This window comes from Tachypleus tridentatus, chromosome 8 (assembly GCF_004210375.1).
Source record: "Tachypleus tridentatus isolate NWPU-2018 chromosome 8, ASM421037v1, whole genome shotgun sequence".
In the NCBI taxonomy this organism is placed as follows: domain Eukaryota; kingdom Metazoa; phylum Arthropoda; class Merostomata; order Xiphosura; family Limulidae; genus Tachypleus; species Tachypleus tridentatus.
The window spans coordinates 82,572,517-82,597,432 of NC_134832.1; the positions used below are offsets into that span (position 1 = coordinate 82,572,517).

General features: G+C 34.1%; 1 protein-coding gene across 50 annotated transcripts in view; it reads left to right on the forward strand.

Moving 5' to 3' along the window:
* LOC143222798 (CUGBP Elav-like family member 2) overlaps positions 1-24,916 on the forward strand; it is a 316,460-nt gene that overhangs the window by 204,933 nt on the left and 86,611 nt on the right. The window lies entirely within an intron of this gene.

A 24,916-nucleotide genomic window follows, 5' to 3' on the forward strand; every position in this document is an offset into this window, starting at 1 on the left:
GTGAAATTCGTGAATTCATTATTCTTTGTGTGCTTTGTTACTCTATTCTGCATGTTACTGGGTAAAGAATGTTTTTTGTTACTCTATTCTGCATGTTACTGGGTAAGGAATGTTTTTTTGATAGTGTAATATAATGTTTTAGAACATTATATTTTAAAGTCAAACATACAAAAAGAAAAATTTTTAAGTTTCAAAATCATCTTGCAGTTAGGTGTATAACGCATTTTTATAGCAATTTGAGGTGTGGTGTGCTTTGCATGAGTACGAAAAGAAGCACATGATACTGGTCTCGTTTGTGTATTTGGTATGGTTAGTGCTGTCTCAGGTCTCGAATACAATATTTAGTACTAAAAGAATGTCGAGCATAATTTGCATAACAATTGTTACAGCGCGAAAAAAAGGAATCCTTATTATTACGTGCTTCATAAATACTTAACAGTTAGTGTCTAAAACACGTGATAAATATAACAGTAAAAAATGCTTTGTTCATTTTGAAGTATCTGTGAAATCAATTTTTATTTAGCAGATAACGTATTTGTTCGGTCACATGCATTTTATATTGGAATCTTACGTTTGAATGTATCTTTCTTATTTATTTCCTATTGAATTGAATCGATGTCTTCTCCTTCTGAATTGAAAAGGGGCTTTATGAACATATGATTCAGTTTTCATAAACCCCAGCTGAACATACGAAATACTTTGATAATTTCTCAATAAAGGTTGTTCAAAGGTTTATTAAAAGTTTTAGCTTTAAAACGTGTTTATATTCATGACACATCTTGCATAACCAACTTCAGCCTCGAGCTAGCTTTCAATTTTCACTCTGTTCGATAGACATGGTTCTCTGGTGTATTGTAAATTGGTGGTTTTTTTGTTTTTTTTAAATATGTTGCTTCCTTTTGCTGGTACATCAAAACTTTTTGATTGCGAAAAAGGAATTGTCAATCAACAAGTATACCAACGTATATATTACACATCAAAACTAGCTGTGGCAAAGATATTTCATTTCGCTGAATATGGAATTAACAATAATACATTTTAACATATAAATTTTCCCGTAATGAAAAATAGACTAAATCTGACAAGTTTTAATGAATCTGTCAAATGCATTCGTTCTCCGATACTGGAAAATCGAAAGATACAAAATATCTATAATCTTTGACATAGTTTTCCTTTATAACGAAGATTAAGCTATTCCAAGTACCTAAACAATGTTTGTGCTGCTTTAAAAAAAATCGAAAAATTTAGATGACATTTACAACCAGAAGTATACATGTTGAAATGAACAACTACTATTACTAGAAATGAATGCTTTTTTTTTTCTGACATTTTGTACTGTTTGTGGAAGAACCTCCCCCTCTAGCGGTAAGTCTGAAGACTCATAATGCTGAAAATCGATTTTCGATACTTGGGATGGGCAAAGCACAAATAGCCCATTATATAGCTTTGTGTTTAACTACGAACAAGCAAAGTGGAAGAAACTGAAATGTCGCATTGGATCATTTGGTTAGATTGGTAGGGATCATAAGTATCTGAAAGCATAGATTAACTATAAATATGTATTCCATGCTGGTTTTACCATATGTATTGATATCTGTAGGTAAGAAACAATATCGTAGTCATTACAAAACTCTAACCAACATAGCATGTTTAGCAGTAGTGCGGTTTTAGATTGATTAATAATAACAGTAAAACTTTAGTGACGATTTACTATATTGTGTTCTCTGAACCATGTTTCGTCACTGCCAATATTTTTAGTTTTTTATGAACTTCTGATAGATGTTTTGCTTGCTACCAGCAAGCTTGGTGGTATAAATATTTGATGAACTTAACAAATGGAAATAGACAGCCAGTAATACAGGGTAATGATGAGACTGGTGTCTGTCACACTATTTGAATGGTCCCTTTGTGCGCATGTTATACAGTTGATAACAATCAAATTTAACTGATCGTGTGTTTAGCATTGTTAATAGAGGGACAGGTGCTTAGGGAAATGTCACTCACGCTGCATACACACCACCACACAAGCGTACTGGCCAGAATTAACACGGTATCCTGCCCAGTAGAAATGTTTGCTTTCACTGCGTGAGTCACAAATATAGGTTAGATAAGAATAAAGTGGTGCTTGGACACAGGAAATAGCCTCTCGTTAATAGTGAACGAAAAGTTTACTGGAGTGGTATTTTGCTCCAGTAACGAATGTCACGCAATATTTCCTTTGACTTACCTAAGTTGGTATTTAACCTTTAAACCCAAGTTTGTTCGTATATGATTAATCTGATTATGTTCCACGAAGGTAGATACGCGTATGAGAATTATTCGTGAATTGAACTAATATTCGTTACTTTTCAAAATGTATTTCAAACGTATAAAATAATTGGAAATAGTAACGATACCACAGATTTTGTAAGTAATGTAAGAGTGAGGTGTGCTTTAAAATGACTTCTATTGAATTGAAGCAGTAAATATGTGATTAACAAAACAGTGTTAGATGACATTTTAATTATCATTCGTTTAAATTTTGGTGAATATGTTTCACATTGGTGAATAAAATTATATAATCCAGATCACAAATGAACGGTGTGTACAGTTAAGGTAAATGTAACTAATTATTGCTAATAGAGATTAATTGTAATTTTGAGTTATGTACCCAAACATGAATTAACTTACACTTCCTGTATATGATTGTTTCTTGTCTCGTTTCATACAAATGTAAAGCTTGCTCATGTTGTTTATGAAAGAGAAAACCGATAGATATTATGATGAACAGTTGATTTATGGGTGTTTATACATTATCAACAAAGAGAATGAACAAATCATTATTAACAAAGAGAATGAACAAATTTTACAAGATATTAATTTTTTGAGTCCTTAAGGTAAAACATTTTAGTGAAAAGAAAAACATAAGTTCCTACAAATCGTGTATATTTTCTTTGTAGAACAAGTGTGTTCAGTAAAGCTACATTTATTGATCGTCGAGTGCTTTATTTAGTTTATCCTCACTTTGTTTTCACTCGTTCGTTTATTATTCTAATTTATTTTTACATTTTTAAGACAGCCATTATCACCACTATCTCCGTGCTCTAAAGAAGCTGCTATTTCTATACTGAACACCAACTGTAGGCGGTCGAATTTCTAGCTTTATAAGGAATTTACTAATCTTTAGTAGTAGGCGAAGTTAAATCTCCCGTTTCTTTTAAACACTCATGTTACAATAAATTTGTCATAGGTTAAATTAATACTAGTTACAAGCATGTTCACTGTTTAAAGATTCAGAGAATATTTTATAAGGTTACACATCGCCTACGTTAACAATGGAGTTTATCTTATAGTTACCATAGTTTGCCAGATATATCTATTTCTAGATGCCTAGTGTGGCCTCTTAATTGGGACACTCGAATCATCTCACTGAATATGACCACTCTTTCAGCAGTGGGCGTATTACAATGTGACAACAGTACAAGAGTTGATTGTGGCTGGTGTTAACTATTTGCCTTCAGCTAGTCTATTACTTTTAAAATAGAAAGAGCTGATGCAGCGAGCCCCTGAGTAGCTTTGAAGAAAAATAAACACTGTTTCTAAACCTGATGAGATTGTTTATACATAGAACTTATAATTCTCAACGTTAAGGATTTTTTTTAGGTTAACCTGTACGAATTTTCTTGAAGTGGGCGATTTTCAGCATTCTTTTGATAAGTGCAAATAAAACCAAGTAAAAAGGCTTAATGAAGAAAATTAAACTTAAACGTCACAGAACTTTTATTTTCGTTGTTCACATGTTTATTAGATTTCCATAATCTGTTCAGTTATGAAAAAAACTTTAATTTGTTTTGTTTTTTAATATGCCATCAGGGACTTCAACGTTACGGAGGTCGAACTGTTATTACTTCTATAAAATTATTCAGGTCAGTTTATCACACTTGGTGTATGGTGATAAAGTAGAAGTCACTTATTATTTGAGAACTGAAAACAAGTATTTAGGAATTTCACAGCATTATTCAGCTAAGATATCTGTTACTAAAAAAATGTTTGGCATGGCCAGATGGTAAGGACATTCGATTACTGATATGCGAGCCATGGAATCAACACCTAAGGGACGTTATAATGTGACGGTAAATCCTGCTGTTAATTTATTTAAAACAAGGCTGGTTGCAATCCCTCTGGTATGTAGGTAAAACTTGAGACGACAACACATAACATTAGTAGCTTTTCCATAAAATAACTAAACTTTAGAACTGACAATTCAGTAATAAAAAAAAATTTAAATTGTTATGGTTCTGGAAACTTTCTGTACAAGTGTTTCGTAATTTGTCTGTTAAAACTAAGAATGAAGTACGAATCAGTATCGATATTATTATTTTCATAATTATTTTTGTGCTTTCTAAACAGAAACTGGAGAAGCACAAGTTTATAAATATTCTGTTTAGAACTTAATTATTTTGATGGTTTTTACGCTTTTTCAAGAGGTCCAGTGTACTAGTTGTTTAAATTTAAGAAACATATTTACAAAAAAAAACTTAGTTGCATAATTTTTTTTCATGATAAAGTGCATTCCAAACTATCTAGCTTTCCCAGCTCTGATATATAAAATTCAACAAATGGGCTATTACACAATGCATGTTGTAATTAAATTAAAACAATATTAAAATTGTTAATTTAAAAGGGGCGAGGAGAAAAGGGATTTTCAAAAAAGTACAGAAACAAGATCGGAAGTAAGAAAAGTAAACACACAAGCTTAACGTTTGAGTCGGTGTTGATGTTACTTCCTCAAATCACAAACCCCCCTATTTTGACTTTTCTAAGTAGTACAGTTTAGGTCATGAAGTCAAAATGAGGATTTGTAACTGTAGGAAGTAAGTCAGTGTCTCAAACCTTAAGCTTGTTTGTTTACTTTTTGTATTACATTTTCACTTTAAGTTACTTTTCTTCTTTCTATAATTTTTAAGATCCTTATAACATCTTTTAAAATTAAAATTAATTTTAAGTCTTCTTTTTCTAGGCTTTTTTATGCCCCTGATGGACATCAATCTATATAATAGCGATGCTGTCTCTTCGAAACAGTTTGGTTTAATGAAGTACATCGTTGTTATGTGATGCTCTTTTGGTAAACATTGACAAACTTGATTCGGCTTCTTGAATATTGGATGGCTATTGCTCCTCATTGCCACAATGTTAACATTGGTAATGGTACAGCATGTATGATCACCGTGATACATGGTAACCAACATTACACATTTATGTATACGCTTGAATATACATAGCTACCATATTTATACTATGCACCTATGTGGAAAGTCTGTAAACATTGGATTGGAGGAATAACTGAACTATACTGGGATGGTTCATGGACTGCACTTTATAACCGCAAGTGTTTTATGCATGTCTGCGCATATTGACTATACAAATGCGTGTGTGCACATACAGGTACGCTTTATTGTTTTTGAAGTTCTAAAGCCGTGTGTATATATAGTTATATGAATTATTGGAACTGTGTAAATACATGTACTTCTATATTCAGTACAAATATAAGGCAAAGTCGAAAACATGTTAATTAACAGTTATGAACTGATTATATTAACACACGTTTCCCTCTATTTCTGATGGAGTTTGAGTCGTGACAATTCTACAACTTTCTTCCAGTATGATGACCCTAAACTCTGGTGGGTCTTTGCTGCTGTATACTTTATCTGAAACTAAATACTTTCTGTTTATATAAAGTGTATAGCTATTGTGTTTCATCTGCTTGCACGATTTTTGCCACTCCTTGCAGTCAGCTTCAAGGATGGTTATTCAATCTGTAGTATCTATAAAATTCGCACTTACGAAATGTCTATAATTTGACAGTAACATCAGCCACTACCGTGATTGCCGATCCTATGCTAGAAACCAAGCGTATTAGTATCTTTTATTTAAACTATCGGTTAAAGAGTTCTGTTGTGGGAGACAAACAAGGCGTTTATGTAACATGGTCGAAATTGCTCCTTCAGTAGTTAGAAAAAAAAAAACTTATCCTAGCAGCAGCGCCATGTCCGAAAGAGTAGGAATCCTGTACCTAAACGATATGCAACATCAATACAGTCTGCACGCAGCTATGTACGTATGCACGTAGTAGGATATGAGGCTCCATTTAAACCGCAGACTACATTAATACGATTGGGTGTTAATGGTTACAGAGCCTTGTTATATACACTAGATAGTAAAATAAGCCTAAAACTTATTCTACGCATTGCGCGATGATGCATTTATAATATTGTCCAGATTTTATTACAATATTCACAGCCATTTTTGCTGTAAGCTAGCGGAGCAGTATTAAATAATAATAATGAACTACAAATGGGTGATCTCTATTACAACCCACTAACGTGTTCTTGATAACGAACCTCTTTCTGCAAATTGTTTAAAGTTTTGATAAACGTTTTGAGTGTAACTGGATATTGTTACGTAAGAAAAATATTCTAAAAACCGCTTTCTTGAATAATAATGAGAAAAATCTATCTTAGCTATCCTTACACCTGTTAGTATTATGGAAAGCTCAACTTAATCTGTGAATGACCAGAAGAGGAAGAATGTTCCCAGATTTCTCTTAATGAAATTAATCTCCAGTTTTGTTCTGAAGAACTACGGAGAGAATGGTCAGCTTAGTGAGTAATGAAAGTAGATCTCCGGCTGAATTGAACATGAGAACTTTCCTGAAACATTAGATCCCCTATTCAGCTGTGTTCTCTTATTCAGAAAGCAAGGGAGTGGCACTTGAACAAAGGACGTGTGTTTCAAGATTGATTGTAGGATTAAAAGTTCGGATGACTGGAAGTTTTGTAGATCTACATTGATTCTTAATTGTACAAATCCCACTATATAAGTTATACAGAATCAAGAAAAAAAATTCAAAAACTTGGAAATGGTGGTTTTTATTGAGTTTTTGAAAATGTTTCTTTAAACAACAAGTAATTACGACTACAGCACGCTCATTTTTATTTGGTGGTATAGGTGATTCTATTAATTTTCAAGCTTTTATTGTTTCTAAGTAGGATAGAGCATTTTATGACTGCTATTCTCATATAATGTCTCATAACAATGAAACCCTAAAATCCAAATTGTTAAACAGACGTCATTTATAATTTATGCAGATTTTTAAAAAGTAGTTTAAGTTGCTTACGTCAAAGACCATCCTCATATTACATCGTAGGGGAAATAAACTTCCGTAACATTTTCCAATTGGATATGTTCCATTCACGAAAAAGAAGAGCATTATAAAAGGTAAAGTATGCATGTATAGACTCTTTATTAAAGCAAGATAGGGTTAAATACATCCTGTGGACTGAATCCAAAATGCCTCCGCTTTTTTTCAGTTCTACCTGAATATGCCTATTTACAATATATTCGTATTTTATTTAGGGAAGAATAAAACATTGACAGATGTTTGTCAACTTCTTTACATGCACGTAATATACATCTTATTTTTTAATTGCATTCTTAAGAATGGTAAGTGGTATGTACATTACAGCGGAATGTGTTTATATCGACAATGCATCTCCATCACACGTTTAGTTCTTTAACCCTTACACAGTAGCCAGCATCAATTGATGCTGCTACCTACAACATTCCTGCTGTTTTAAGGGTTAACTGTATGTATGCCAGTTTGCTTTTGGCCTCGTGTTGAGAGCGCTCAGCTCGCAATATGTTCATCACGTGATAAAACAGAGTATGTTCGTCTTTCTCGCATATAGAAGTTATAATGTGATGGTTGATCTTAATGTTTCGTTGATAAAGGGTAGTCCAGAAGTATGTAGTAAGTGCTTCCGGCCATGTCTTTTCTCTTCGTTCAATAGTTCAGAAGTTGGGACAGCAGAATATGGTAGACTTAGTATTTTAACCATAAACAAACTGTTTTACATGCTGTTATATGCACATATTCTGTTCAGCTTGTGTTGTGTGTGTGTGTGTGTTTCTGTAATCTTGTCGTAGTTCGTGTTCATCTTGTGTGTTTTCTATAATAAGTAGAAAATTGTTTTTGTGAAATGAGACCAGACTATAAAAAACAACCAACCGTATAATGTTACAGAAACAGGTTTAAACCCATCACACTACAGAAAAGGACTTGTATCGTTGGTTATTTTAGACCTGAGAAGTTGAAATTTAAAGCTACTCAGCATAAACACGCGTAATCTCTAAAAGGAGCGTCTGGGCGAAGGTATACTATATCTCTGATTGCTCCTGTTTTAGCTGTTATTTGTCAAACCATAGACGAGCCAGTGATAGAATGTGTAACCGCAATTTCTCCCGTCATGCAGCTGGTGAGATACGTGTTTCGAAATACATGCCCTGTATGCAATTTAATAGTGCAGTTTCAAGTGTTCGATCACTGTAATATAGTGTTTCATCCTACCGTAGGACAAATTGTTATATGTAGATCATATATCAGGCAGGCTGTAACATTGCCAATATAGGGATGACCCGGAATGTTATTTTACATATCTCTTTGTTAGGTAACCAGAACTTTACAGTGTTTCCTATTACAACAATAGTCAAGTTCTAGCATTGTCTGTAAATATCATAGCAAAACGTTTGTTCTTCTTTCTTCAGTTTCTTTTTCATTACTAGATAAAAGCCAAACCAATGGTGTCAACCAATTTCACTTAAATGGCCTAGTTTCAAATAGATTATCCGTTTTCGTAAGTATTATTAACTAGTAGCAAGTATAAAAAAATTATTTTTAGTGTAATCGATGTTATCGTTACGCCTGGAAGCTAGTTTCCTTACAAAAAACTTGTTTCCGTTTAAAAAACTTGAGTGTAGGGTGAAACAGAAATTACCAGCCAAATAATAAATAAACAATAAATGTTAAAGCTAGAATCTTGTCTTTACAACTTGGTTGTAAATACAATCTTTCTATTTCTGTTGAAACAGCACTTCAAAACAACAACAACAACAACAACAACAGCAGCAGCAATCATAAATCGTTTGTTTAGAAACTGTAAACAGTATAGATTTATTGACAACCAATCTAAACACACGAGTAAAGATAGTTTTGAAAAAAGGAAGTACATATAGGATGGGCAATATTAATTATTTAAAAACAATGCGAACAAGATAGTAAGGATGGAATTCGTGGATGTATGACTAAAACACACCAATTTTGTGAGCAAAATCTCCTTTTAAAACGGGACAAATAGTTCAGTATAAATGACAGTACATGCATTCGTCCATTCATTTTGTTGGTGGAAAAAGTGAAATGTCGAGGGTGTTTGTTAGAAAACACGACAAAGGGTGTGGGAAGAAGTACGGCGACTTATTTCCGATACTGTATGACACACATTTTTTTACATTTAGCCTTAGCCAGTTTGAGTCTGCATCATTTGTTTTTGCTGGTTGTGTAACATTTACCCTGTTTGTTTTCAGTGTATATTTCAGTTCTTTCTAGTTAATTTGTTCTCTACGTATTGATCCTTTTTTAGTTTTATTATTACTTCACTGCAGAATTTTGCACAGCAGACCATATTGGTTTCCTCCTGCTCGCCTCAAACTTTTGGACAGGATGTCTGTACATTGGACGATGCAATGAACTTCAACGAAACTGATACAACAGGTTGGTTGTTGGCACAAAGCAACTAGGCTGTCTGCGCCAAAGAATCGGTGAAAAAACATAAGTAAACTTATTATAAAGTGTAAAAGAAAATCGGATTAAAAAGGTCAGTGGTTTGTGAAAGGTTAAAAACACAGAGGCTTGACAGTGTTACTATCGCTAATGCCATTTCCAATGTCACGGGAGAAAAGACGTATCTAAAATTGTGCCGTTGCTTGCAGTCGTAACGACGGCACGACTACTAGTAAAACATAGGCTGCTGTGACTTGTGTGTCACAAAGGCCACATATTGGTATATCAATCCCAGGTAAAATAAAACGATGAATTAATAATAAACTGTGACTAACGCATAGTCTAGTTAGGGTAATTTCCTCCCTCCGATCCTTATAGAAACAAGACGGTTAAAAAACAGCAGAAGGTTTGATCTGGAAAGGCTTGTTACGATGTTGCTCACTCCAAATCTGCTGTCAACTGACGCGAAGCCGTGCCTTCAACGTAGGACTGTAGTCCATATATAGGATAGGCACGGCACCAGAGCAGACTGATTTTCATGCAGTGCCAGCAAGCTGATTCTCATGAGTATCAAAGTGGCCAGGTATCCAGTAAAACTAGATACTAATAGAACATAGAGAAAAATGGGTAAGCCGTTGTTGGATATCGACGAGAACAGGGGGAGAACCAACGTGAAGCTATTCCAGGGGTAGTAGAGACCGAAAAAAGTCGGTGTACTACAGACATATTCTACATGATTCTGGGCAATATAAATGACATACAACTCAGCAGTGAACATAGAAACTGTAGAGAGACTTCTGTGAACAACCACTGCGTCACAACAAACCATGGCAGAGCCCACAGAGTCAACTGATTTAGAACCATCCCTGTAAAGGGAAATAGAAAAATAGTTCAAAAGATGTTCAGCAAAGACAAGTCAATACTTTCAATACTTTATATTACTCGGGTCACAAGTGGGATGGGCTGAGCGGTGGAGTCAGCAACGTCATTCAAGGATAGATCCAATTCAGCAAGCTCTGTCGGGATACGAAGACAAAATTGAATGATAGCAGACCTCCTCTTTGGAAAGAGAAAGTGTTTTCACTGAAGTAGGAAGACAGCCGCAGGTGGGATACTGTTTTAATGAGAACGTTAAGGTCTAATTGTTCACAAGTCTCCAGGAGACAAGTGGAGAGAACAAACAGTGATGGTACGATCCAAGGAAACCCGGATGGCGACAGCCTTCAAGAGTGTATCGAGCTGCAAAACCAAGGTGGCACGTGCTGGTCGACCAGCAGTACCACTCCTCCATGCACTTGTCCGTCATTCATCTTGTTATTCTGGTATAAAGAAAACTTCTGAAAGGGGACTGTATCAACAAGTTTCAGAAATCTTTCCTCTGAGGAAAGACAGACATGGTGACAGGAATCAATCAATGCCTTAGTGTCGTCTATATTGAAATTGGGATCTCGACAATTCCACTAGCTCAAAATGGCGATTTTTATTTGGGTCTAGGAGAATTGAGTGGAAAACCCTTCGGTTTATGATCACACCGTTTTCTTTATTAGAAGGATCCTGCCCTCAGTTAAGTGGGCAGATCTCTGTTAGTAGATGGATATTCCAGAATCTAAGGGCATGAGCAAATAATTCTTCTATATTTCGGAGCCAAAGAGGGTGGATCGGAGCAGATGCCAAAAGCCAGGGCCGATGGAAGTGCACCCGAACCATTCACTGGAAGGAATGGGGGTGACAGTGAAGTAAAACGTAGACTTGTCGACTCTGTCAGAGACACAGAAAGATATGTCGGCACTCATACTGTAGCAGTAGAACAAAGTTCAGCAGCATATGCCTGAGGTGGAGTAGGGGCCCACCCGTCTACAGGAATTTAAGGCTAAAGTTGTATTAGGGTTGGAACCCTCAACCAACATGATCTTTTCCTCCCCTTCACAAGTCGGCAAGAACGTGGGTGGAGGTACATTGAAAAGACAGAGCATTCGAGGGAGTTATACAACAGAGATACTATATGAAAATTTTCAGACCTAATTAACTTTTGAAGGTAATGGTTCAAAGGTAAAGATCAAAGTGGGTCATAGGCGTTTGACAAATACTGCACCTTTATGCGTTATATATTTAGTACATCTGTATTTTATTATTCAGTATATACTAGTCCCAGTTTCTGTGTTCCTTCGTTTTGTTTATTTTGTTTCGGTTTATAGTTTTTTCTACATTTGTACCAGATTTTCTGATATTAGTTTGTTCATTATACATTTATTCCATGATCTTTTTTACTCTTGTTATATTATTAGAACTCGTTTTATGTGTCTTAGTGAAGTGTAATATATCTAACTTGCGAAACTAAATCCAGAAAGTAGACAAAAAACGAACTTGAAGGAATAATAGTGCTTGATTTTATAAGTACCTCTGACTGCGAAATACATAATTCGCGTTTTGAAGAGATTTTCTTCCAACCTTTCGTTTTTGTTATTGTTTGTAGCCAGTAGTTACCCTGAAAAGTGAGTGGCTTAAAGTTTTATTCCAACCCAATGATCATCGCCATTAATTTAGAAAAATCTAGCGTAAACGCAGTGTTTTGTCATCTATAGAAACGTTTTGTGTACAAATAGAAATCTCAATAATTCATGAGACTTAGGAATTGTGTAGTACTATTCTAAAGATGACATTTATACCCAGTTTGGATAACGTAAACGTACTCCCCTTTCCCACTTCCTCTTTTTTCTCTCTCGATTTTTTTTTATTTTATTATTTTGTGGGTCTGTGTTTGAATAATGAAAGCGCTATTCGTGGGTTCGTTGTCCTCTGTGTTGCTCTAATCGATTTCCCTGAGGTGATTGAGCCTGGATAGCTTAGATCTGGTAATAAAGCAGGAAGGTAAGCCAGTGAGAAATATACCACCTGTAGCCATTAGAAAGAAGACTTTGTATCTTTCTGCCTCCAAGGTCGAGGAAATTGTTCAAGATGGGAAATGATATCTTTAAGTTTGTTTGTCATTGTCTTCAGCTATAAGTTGTGTTTTTTCTTTTACTTGTGTTAAAAGTTTGAAAATGTATTTAAGACACAAAGCTTTTAATACACTTTACAAACATGGTTACAATGAACTATTCTGGATCTTTAATAACCACAGACGTTTACTTGTATTAACGTATTTTAAATTATATTTACAAAAATCAGTATCTTAATGCTTTTAGAAAAACAGTTTTTTGATAATGAATGAATGCGAAACAATGATCCAAGAATTTTAGAAGAAAGAAAATTATGTATTGGCTTACTTAAATCATCAAATATGAAACGTATGCTAATAAGCATTTATTGTTACAAATGTATGTATGAACTTCAGATAAGTGGACTGTTTTATAAACTTTGTATGGACCAAGATATACTATGAAAGATAGGTAGCAAACAGTAATAAGTTGATTGGTGTATTTCGTACTTTGTTTTTGAGTATCTTTGATGTATTTTCTTAATCACAAAACGCAAAGTTCTATTCTTTGGTTTTTATTAACGTTACCTTTTACTCTTCTCACTTCATAAGATCATTGACGTTATCAGTCAGAGAAACGTTATAATGTTTCGATCAATCCTACTATTTCTTGGTAAGGAGTAGCTTAAAACTTGGTGGTGGGTGTTGACGGCTGACTCCCTACCCTGACGTAGGCAGTTCAAAATTATGGACGTCAGAAGACGATATAACCTTATCAGCTACGCCCTGAATAATTAAACAAACAGTTGGGTGTGCATATTAATAGTTATCCTTTTCTTTATTAATGCTACCTGATATCTGTTTCACTTCTTCAGATTAATAGCTGACCCCACAAGACGGTGTTTTGGCTTGATTAACATTTCACCGCTCCGTTTCGTAAGTAATGTTCTTAATGCATTTTTATTTTTAATTTTATTCATGTTATTTACCGCTCGGTTTTCTGTACTTACTTTACATATTATCGGTACATGTCTATGATTGCTCAGCGTATAACGTTACTTCCCCACTTCCAAATAAAAACTTTACCTGCTTTGGAGTTGTGAACCATGAACTAAATTGTTATAAACCAACAAGTTGCAACAAACTGTTATAAACCAGTGTTGAAATAGATATCTGTCAAACGTGATTGACGAATCCTATTAGTGAAACAAGAATCAGTTGAATCTTTATGTACGTAATGTATGTTTCTAAACTACATTAATATTACTTAATTATACATATTTGAGTTTTCAGTCTGTAAGAATTTCATAGAAAGCCGATGGCGGCACAGATATCATTAGAGACTATTCACAGAACCGTGCGTATATATTCGTCTAGTCCCCAGGGTGGAACGTATGAAGGTGATTAGCAAGGCGGATTAATTTCCTCCGCTGTCATGCTCCGACTTTTCAAACGGATTGGCTTATTGAACGAAGTACCTAACTGAACCGCCTACCTATTATTTCCGACCCGGACCACCCGATTTACTGAACCTTTCCAAGTGAATGGGTGTGTTGAAAGAGACAAAGTTTATATTTGATTGTAAGTTAATGACAATTACTGTTGTCGCTCATGTTAACTATGTGACAGTTTAACCCCCTTTTCTCTCTCTTTCATATTTATATTTATTTGTAGTGGTTACTACCAATGGTAGGATGGAAAATCGTTCCAAAAATTATTTCTTAGGTTTTTGATGATATTTTTGTACTATTCGAACAACCTCTTCTTTCTTCCAGTCACCTTGATGCGCATGCGCTTTTTCTGTATTGCGATGAATAGACCTTATCTTATTTGAGGGGTAAAATGAAACTGTTCTATAACTTTAACACTGACTTCTGTGATCGACAATTTCAACTACATGTTCTGTTGAAATACTTATTTAAACCAGAGAAGGGTTTTCCGCTGTTAGAATCTTTTTTACGTGTTTATTTCTTCTTACTAATTACAGAGTAACAACCTCTGCAGTTGTATTGACCTCACTTCCAGCACAAAGGAACATCTTCGACAAGTCATGTAGTTGTGTTCGTGTTCGGATATAACATGTTCGCTTCTAATGATTTGTGTTCTCATCACGAGTAATGAATGATCAGTTGTTTAATGGTTGTTTAATGGTCTGTTTATTTTGTTCTATTGTTTGTGTAACATAACAGAAAAAAAAAATCACTTTGCAATGAGCTAATAGTAAAATAAACGTTTTAAGACTCCATAAAGAGAAGTATACGTCGACACAAGTAATGCGTTAGGAATAATACCTTACTGGCAGTTGTATAGTTTTTATTACGCAACTGCATGGTTAACAGATTTGTTAGTATATAAAGCCACTAGATACGTTTGACTATTTATTAAGCTGTTTCTTATATAGAACTGGTCATCCGATCAAATTCTGAAGAAAGATAAAAAAATAGTCTTTGTACTAATTAAGAAACAGGATGCATGTTCCAAACGATATTCTTTTATCTTTTTGAACTCTCTCACTATAATATTTTTAGTCACAGAAATGAAGCTATTAATTACTATGATGTGATGGGGCGGAGGGGGGGGGTCAGATAATAGTGTGACTTGTGTTGATGTATGTTAGTCTCTTAGAAAATATTACATTGTATCATTATAGTGGTGTTATAATTTCGGATGTAAGCATTATATTAGAATGCACTTCTCAGATAAAGTAACTGTTATGATGCACTGGTATTTTTTTACGTTGTGATAAGAATATCGCTGTATCCAAAAGACTAGACGTATTGTTAGAACTAAACACGAGTTTTTCATCTACAAGATGAAATATGTGATTCGTGTTAAGGTTTGTATGCTTGTGTTTTAGAGAACAGTATGGTTATTATACTCTTGGTATTCGCATATATTACTGTTCAAACGTCTAAGTGTTTTGGAACCACGTAAAACAGGGGTGTTTTGGTATTCATCACGTATCATAATGATCCAGCAAAAACTGGAATAATATTGCAAGGTTCATCTACATTTTCTCCGACATAAACAATGCGTGTAAGAAACTGGTACTTTCCACACCCCCGACGCTAACTCTAGTTATTATGTCATACCCCCAAATCTCGTAGGTTGGAACCTAATTCCCTTTGTTGAATTACTTACTTTTAATGGTGATCAGCTATTCTAACCTCGTGCAATTTTAGAACCTTTCTCCTGTGTGTAGCATTAATTTTTGTCCATTAAGATGTTTTTTCCTAGTTTTTATCTCGTGTATGTTTTTTACATATACCATTAAGTGAAAAGTGGTATGGGAGGATTCTTGTTTTGTAAATGTTGTATATTGTTCTGATTATTAAGTAAACTATGCAGAGATAGTTCCAAACTTTTCTCCATTTCTGAATGTTGTTCTTGTTGCTTACTTTTATAATTATCTAACTAGTTGTTAAATATCCCTCTCTAAAATATGTAATACTCTTAGCTATGGTTGTAATTTCAAAGCAAAGTGTTATCTAAATACGGCTTGTTATGACAGCATAATATTGTCTGGGCCAACTCGTATGTGTATGCGGTTTTTTTGTAACAGCATATAATGACTAGATACTATCATATATAAATACAGTTTATTATATTAGCACACAGTAGTTGGATATAAACAATTTGTTTGTTTTTCACTTCTGACACAATTATTTCTTTATCACTATATAAATTATGCATATTCATAAAGAAAATGCACCCCGTTGGTACAGCGGTAAGTCTACGTATTTGCAAAGCTAAAATCAGGGGTTCGATTCCCTTCGGTGGACTCAGCATATAGCCCGATGTGGCTTCGCTATAAGAAAAACAAACATATAAAGAAAATATACTGAATTAATGGGTGAATACGTGAGTTTAGTTATCGCTATTACAAGTTGAGGTAAGTTATAAAATAAAGAAATCATGAAGATACAAAATAAAGAAGCGACAGTACTACAACAATGCACATGTAAATTACACGTTCAACTGTAAACAAACTACAGTACTGCAGTTATGTAAATTACATGTTCAACTAGTACTTTGTAGTATATTTATTTTTTAACACCATAGCATATTGTCATCTCATGCTAATCACGAGCTTTTCTTTACTGATCACATCAATTCAAGAGGTGGGACAAGTGCAATATTATGTTTATCTGGTTATGAATCTACGTGTCACACGTTTGGTTCCATTAACGCTATGAAAACAAACAGTAGCAACCAGGAAGAACGCATACTTTCGACAAGCCGCCCCATTTCGAGATCGCATGTGTATTTACATTGGATAACGAAAAATTTATCACACGAAAATTTTCAAATATAAATTAATTAACGATAGGAATCACTGTTTGGCTAGAGTGACGAGGATTCTCAACTTTATTGTGCCCATAAAATTTGGTACAAACCCAATCCTACTTTATATTTCCCCATAATTTAGGCAAAAAATTTCTAGATGTGATCTAGAATCCGAATCCAGATCAAATCCTGAGAGGACAGTCCCATGCTGACTTCCCATCCTGTGTACATTGGTTTATTAGTTTTCGTGGTACGCGCGCGGAAACACACACACACACTGACCCGATTGCAGTGCCCTCACTCTTCGAGCGTGAGAATCTCCTTAATGTTGGGTTGTGGCTAAATTATAATAACACTACATGGTCAGATGTGAGTAACTGCCGTCGTTCTTGTGTATCAGTTAGGTGTTGTGGACGGCTGGCGCAAATAGGTTTTTGTATAACTCTCCACGAAAAATTGAAACAAAATCGTATAAAGCCCATTTTTCTTCCTTGTCACTTCTGAATCCTGGCGCTATTCAGGTAGGAGAAATAACTTAAAATTGCAAGTTCTGTGGGTTAAGTAGAAAGCGGCAATGTTTGTATGAGACATGAAAAAGAATACTTATTTATATATAAACACATTTCATTGAATCAATAGCTTTAGAAACACGAGTGTAAAATATTTATATTCTTCTATTGTAATAAGCTTTCAGTAGTGCTCATGAATTAACCCGCTTGTGGATGTTCACTCCACCGAGACCAAACAGAATTATTCGTTTTAAAAGATGAAATTTGAATGTAATGTGAAGAAGCGTTGGTGTTTGTATTTAAGTTGTTTGAGGTAAAAGTAGCCTTTAACACTTCATGATACAGTTAGTAACACTTATATGTGGTTGTATATGGATCTACATATGTATATCTTTGTTAACATTAACGCGGCTACTTGTCTGACAAAACTATTATTGAAAGTTTAGTGCTTCAAAAAGTAATGGAAATCTTTTGAATAAAATCTAATAAAACGGGGTATGCATTTTACCTACGCGCACCTGTATGATGTTTACATACGAAGAGTTCAGTTCTCCAAAGGAGGGGCTAAATATTTCTTAATGTATCACACTTTAAAAAAAAAAAAAAACATTTGTACAGCATTACATCCGTTATTAAATTTATAAGATGAAGAACCACAGAGAGCAGTAATAACGTGTTTTTATTTATAGACATTAATTTAATTTATTTAATCGCTGGAATTAAAAGAAATTTATTCAAAAATAACCCGAAATTGCAGGCATGTTTATTTAAAAGCTATAGCAACTGTTCTACTTAAACTTGTATGACGAGAATACACGTTATTCAAAATAACTTTGGTATGATGTGATAACACGTAAATCTAGACCACTTTCCTGTATCTATATATCATTTAAAGAGTATATATTATGTATGTGTGCGGGAAGTTTTTTAAACTTCATTAAACTATGAAGAATTTAAATTAGAAGTATGGAAGACTCTAACATATAAGGGAAGGGTGGGTTTAAACAGTACTTACTATAGGAATGTTATTTGAAAGATGGATCTATCATTCATTAGAGTTCCATCTCCGTATTTCACCATAAATGGTAATTAAATGTCATGATCAAGTGTAATGTTGAAACAAAGATTAGTTAATGAAAACGGAAGAATTATTAAACAAAAGAGAATTATGCATGTTTACGTTTTCATTGGTTTTATTTCTTCTGTTCTCAAGTACATCCTTCGTTTTCACACGTCACTGTTTTACATAACTGTATATATTAAACCTTTGTTTCCTTGTATTCTTTACTAGTGATGATGGGATTGTTTTCTAAATGTTCGTTGATCGTATATATGTAGTTTATGAATATCAAACTCGTATTTCGTCCCAGTAGTTTCGTTGATTAAGTGTTGAACACGGCAATCGTTGTACCTTATTAGGATCGAGACTGCATTAGTTATAATTTGGACCAAGTTTTTGGTTTGTTTATATTATTTCTTCTGGAAGTTGGATGTATGTCGATTTATGTACACAACAAAGTTGGTAAGTTCTTTAATATGTATTTAGATGGTTCGCATATTTATATCGCGTTGTCGTTCTTGTAACGTAATTTAGTATGATGAGAAACATCGATTATGATGTGGGGTAAGTTACACGTGAGACAACTTTATCGAATAACGTAAATTCGTATTAAATTTAAACATTATTTTAAGTTTACATATTATGCCTCATGTTTCTAAGTTATAGAGAACATTATAACATGATACATATCCGTCTATTTAACAAGGTTTGGAAAAACTAATTTTCAAATAGTGTGGTGTAGAATGTTTGAACCCCATGCGTATATTTCCACTTTGATTATATAACACTATGTATCACAAATTTTATTCATGGATAATCTGTTATTTCTTAATTGCTTATGTTGTAAAAGTACAGAAACTGGCCATTATTTTCTTCAAACTTGCTATTGTGACCTGGGTAATGAAATTTACAAATTAACCTATTTTCTATGTAAAAACGGGCAAACTTGCACATTTTCGTTTACATAACAGTCTGAATAAAACAACATATGAATCAAAATGTACATATATTTATACTAAAGTTATACAAAAATGAACAAAAATGTTTACAAATGAGTAATTTTTCGAGACTTGCGACTGTAATGTAAACCACTTTCACGTATCAGTCCCCAAATAGTCTCCCATCATGTTTTCGTTATACGCTCCTTGGTAGTGGCGTTCAAACTCCAGTGTATCTTGATGGAAGCGCTCGCCTTGCTTTTCTGAGTATGCTCCCATGTTCTCATTGAATTTATTAAGATGAGAGTCAAGGATATGGACTTTCAAGGACATCCTGCAGCCCATTTTGCCGTAGTTCTTCACCAGAGCCTCAACAAGTTCCACATAATATTCGGCCATGTGATTGCCCAAGAAACCCCAAACCACTGCAATAAAGCTGCCTAAAGCTTTTTTTTCCCTTCCTACTGAGCTTCTTGGGGAATTCTGTGCACTCCAGGATCTTCTTTGTTTGTGATCCAACGAAAACACTTGCTTTGACCTTTGCCTCAAACAGCTTAGGGAAAATGTCTCGAAGGTACTTCAAGGTTGCAATAGCTGTGACAAATTATTTCACAAGATCCAGTTTTATGTGCAGTGGTGGGAACAACACTTTCTGGAGGTCCACTAGTGGCTCACACTTGATATTGTGCCTCCCCACAGAGAACTCGGTTCGTTTTGGCCAGTGCTTCCTACTGTGGTGCGTTGCGGCGTCGCTGCTGTCCTAAAGGCAAATATAACAGGGAAACTTAGTAAAGACTAATGTGTAAGAGGTTCATGCAAAATATTTTGATATTTTTTCTGTACTGTTGGAAATTTAAAAAAAGAAAATTAAATTTTAAAAGGTCTAAAATTTATATAAAATCTTACTGAGTAAGAAAACAAAAATTATCTGTCTTACCTTCTTTTGGGCATTTTTGCAGTATTAGCAGGTAAAATGAGGCACCCAGGGTTTGTCTTGATCCTCGACACGCATGTCGAATATGCCTTGTAGGCTTCACACATTTTAGCAGATACTATCACAGAGTACATTTTCGCTTTTATCTTGATAAATTGGTCACATACATAGCAGAATGCGTCTGCAGAATGCTTGCCGCTTCTTGATACCATCTCTGATAAAATCAGATAGGTCTATGCGTTCACTTAGGCAGCTAGAACTAAACTGAAGTTGTGAGTGGTGTGCCCCTGTATGTATGTATATATATTACGATGGAAATTTGTAGAAAATTCTAAAAAGTTCTTGAAAATTCTCTGTCAGCTACTTAGCACTGAATTTACCTGGAATGTTCTGAAAAAGGGTAAATTTGAAAATTTCATTAACCAGGTCGCAAAAGAAAAATAAGTATTTTCCATTTACTTTAGGCATAAGCAATTGGAAAATAACACTCTGCCCAGGAACAAGAAAAAGTAAAAATTTTGTCACATAGTGTAATTGTGATTACCATATACCTTTGTCAAATTGTGAATTAATTCTTGAAAATTAAAACTTGTTATACAAGTATTGAGTTATCGAAACATTTCTCAAAATAATTTCTCGATTAATTCAGAAATTGATGCTTGAAATCTCGAAAAAAAAATGCTTGAATTGTAAGAAATATATTAAAAAAATAACTCGAAATCGTAGGCATGTTTCTTTAAAAGTTATAGCAAGTATTAGACTTAACCTTACATGACGAGACTACATGTAATTCAAAATTACTTTGGTATAATGTGATAATACGTAAATTTAGGTCACTTTCCTGTATCTCTATAATTTAAAAAGTAACGTGTATGCATGTATGTGAGAGGTTTTTTCAAAATTCCTTAAACTACGAAGAAATTAAATTAGAAGTATGGAAGACGCTAACATATTTATAAGTAGTACTATGGAAAAGGTATTTGGGAAATGGATCTTTCACTCATCAGAGTTCCATTTTAGGCAGCAGTATTTCTGTATTAAGATTTTATGTGCGACTTTCTTCATTTATCTATAGACACGTCAAATACCGGTACCACCACCATATTGAGTTTTAATACTCGACTCAGATACCCAGGTTTTGAAAGCGTTGCCTGGTTTAGTGTCTCTTACTAGATAAGTCGATCGGTTTTGTCGTTTTGGATCAGACAATAAAGCTCATTAGATTTGTTTAGAACGCTTAAGTTTTTAACCTCTCACATGAGTAATCTAGACAGGTTGCATTACTGTTTTAATTATTTTAAATATATATCACAACCTTTACATTTTGTAAAATCTTTGCATTTAAATACAAAACAATACATCCGCCCCCACCCCACATCTTTTGTGCGAGAAGTACGAGTTTTTCTTGTCCACACCTAAATTATTGTTGTGCAAGAAATGTCGATCGAATTCCAGCCACATGCAACCTGTGAAGTCTTCGCTGGCGCTGGATATAGCAAATACAGAATGGTTGACATATTATTACGTCCGCCTTTAATCTTTGTTCCTTATTACTTATTGTTAACTGTGTTATACGAAAATGCTTAAATTAACCCTATTAAATTTAGGTGACGACAGCGTGTAAAAGAAATTTCTATTATTCGAATATCATTTTGTTTTCTTACTAGTGATATTTTGAAACACTTACAATAACGCTATACAAATATTCCATTGTAAAATAAACAAAAAATCGTACTTTGTTCGTTGAAAAATGGGAAATTGACGTAATTCTGTTCATTAAAATTGATACAGAAGTATTTTAAAATCATTGTTTTTTTTGAAATATGTCCGAATTAAACCCCAAAGAAAATATGATATGGATTCATTTTGGACTTTTCTATGTAAGGCTTATTTTTCAACATAATCTATACTATGTTCTCCGAGTTTGTTGCTAAGCAAAATAATAAAATACACCAGGTTGTGGGATATTATACATGACATTCTGGAATCTGAGAAGGAATTTCCTGGTGTGTTAGCGATACTCGAGTTTCCAACTAGACAAGCAGTTAGTGACAAGGTTTAGTGTGGTAAGCTGTTTTAATACCTTTCAGCTTTGGACATTTCGGTTAGATGGATTGCATATTGTGTTAGAGAGCTAAGGTAACTTATATAGGAGTTTGGAGTTATCCGTACAAAAACGCTGCTTATATTGTGAATAATTACTTTCCAGTTTTCATCTCCGGTGAACTTGTTTTTATAGGTTTTGTTAAATTGTACAAGATATACTAAAAGACGTAAAGGTAAATATATTAATATACCCTCTTATCAATAAACTGATATGATACTCAACTCTACGTTAACAACTGTATGGGCTGCTGAACTATACACCTACTTAAATTCGATTATCAACACGTAGTTGAGGAGCCCGAAACGTTACAAAATAGCAGTCAATAAATAACTTGCTACAGATGTTTTTTTTCTACGGAACATAACTTGATGGTTTTGAGATTAGAGAGCCACACCAGCAAGTTCCTCACTTCGATCATGGTTAATTCACGAGGGAATCTTCGCGTGAAAAAGATCAGTTCTAGCCTTCCTCTTCGAAACCAATTAACGCTCGCCATAGCCAACCCTGGGTTGTTTCCCGAAAAATTACTGTTAATCAGTTATTAACAGTAGTTTACCTTAAATTTTAACCCCCAAGCAAGTGAAACTACAGTAAAAAATTAGAAATTATTAAATTGCGCTGACACTTTTTCTCCTGTTTAAACACGTGTTTTATTTGTGGAAAGGTAGGCAAAGGTACACGGTTTTGTTTATCTTGAATATACTATAAATAAATCCAGTGTTTTTGTTGTTTCTTCGGATTATTCTTTGTTGATGCTTTGTATTCAGAGTAATCTTTGTATTTACTTTTGATGTCCGTGGTAATCTTAATAAGGTATTCCTTTATTTTTAATATGTAAAATAAAATGAATTGTGTGTTTTGTTCTTAATATTTAGTAGTACTTAGTCAGATATACATGTTCCTGTCCTCTTAGATATATTCGATGTTTAGCAATTGTTCCAGTTCAGTCAGCAACTTTTGGTATTTCAGTCATTTTAGAGTTAAAGGAATTAGGTGTGTAAAACTAGTTTCATCTCATCTGTAGCTAAGACGTAGTTATGAGATATAGATAAGTAACTTAATTTCTGAGTTGTAATAATAATGTAAACTAAAAGGTGATGTCATAATATCCTCGTTTTTCAGTGTCATGTTTTCTTTCCATACAGACGATTGCCACGTGATTTACCAGATGACACCACGCTACCTGTTGATTGGAGACTGACACAGTCATAATAAGGCTTTTCACCACAATCGATATCAAACGAGCTCGCGGCATAGCACAAGGACCAAGTGGCTGGAATAACATAGAATTTGGAAAACGAAGCTATATCATTTAAGTGGTTCGAGTTGCACTTCCAGAGGCGTCGTTAAAAGAGTGAACAGTGACTGTCTTATAATAAGTTGTCCAAAACTTAGAAATAATTATTTACTTGTATATATATATATATATATATACATACACATATTGTTTTTGCTTTGTAAATAAGAAAAATAAAATTATTGAATGAGCACAAATTATTCTTAAGAAAAATTAATAAGTTGATATTTTACGTCATTGCATAAAAAACTGCTTATGTGCTACGATACATAAATACGTTTTCGTCGGTAAGAAGCAAAATTCGTAACTTTCTCTGTGCGTTATATTTAATCTAAAACGAAACATAGCACACTTACTCTGATGACCAATCGGCCCATGGAAGTAAAACCCTTCAACAGAAGGCTTAGCAAGCGACTCAAAGCCAAGGCCACAGCAGATGCCAAAGCAGCTTTCACTCGGCACGTTCTTCAGAGTTTCGTCGCCAGAACTTTCTTCAAGAAGGCAAGGGATTGTACCCTAGCCACCCATCTTCCATTACCGCTTCAGTGTTTGGCGTTGCTGGTAATAGCTTTCTTTTCAGTTGTATTCGTTAATAATAATGTTTTTGTGTAATGGTTGAATTTCTCTAGCGAAATGCTGATGTATTTTTAATCATGTTTCGCTTGGTTTATGTAATGAAAACTGTGTTCAGGTGCAACTAGAATCGGAAGCCAGTTTAGTGATAATATGTATAATGCATAGGTAATTTACTATTCATTGCTATTCTTGACAAAAATAATACCCTTTGTTGGAACTCATTCTGAGAACTTTACGATTATTAACGGAATTAAATATATCATTGTTTAATAGAGTTCATTGCGCAGCGATAGGCCAGAAACTAATATACATGAAACTAGTTTTTATTAGGGAAAGATATATATGCTCCTCAGTTAAAGACTGCAGCTCACACGAAAGGAATATTTAGCAGAGTTATTTTTACAAGTAATTTCTTATTACATGAAAATGTTCTTTTTTAACTTTCACGATACTGTAGACTAAGTCTGTTTTTCATTATTTGATGTATTTTAAATGATGTTCACTCAAGAGGCCAGAGCAGTGGATATTTTGTTGAGTCACCATACAGGGATGTGGATGTACAAAAATAGTGTTATAGCACTTTCGTTTGTCCCACCCAGTTTAACTCTTCTTAACGATTTTAAACGTCAAATAACTTTTTAGAATTGATGAGATTTTTTTTAATCGCTTGAACTAGTTTGGTCCAGAGTGAAATTT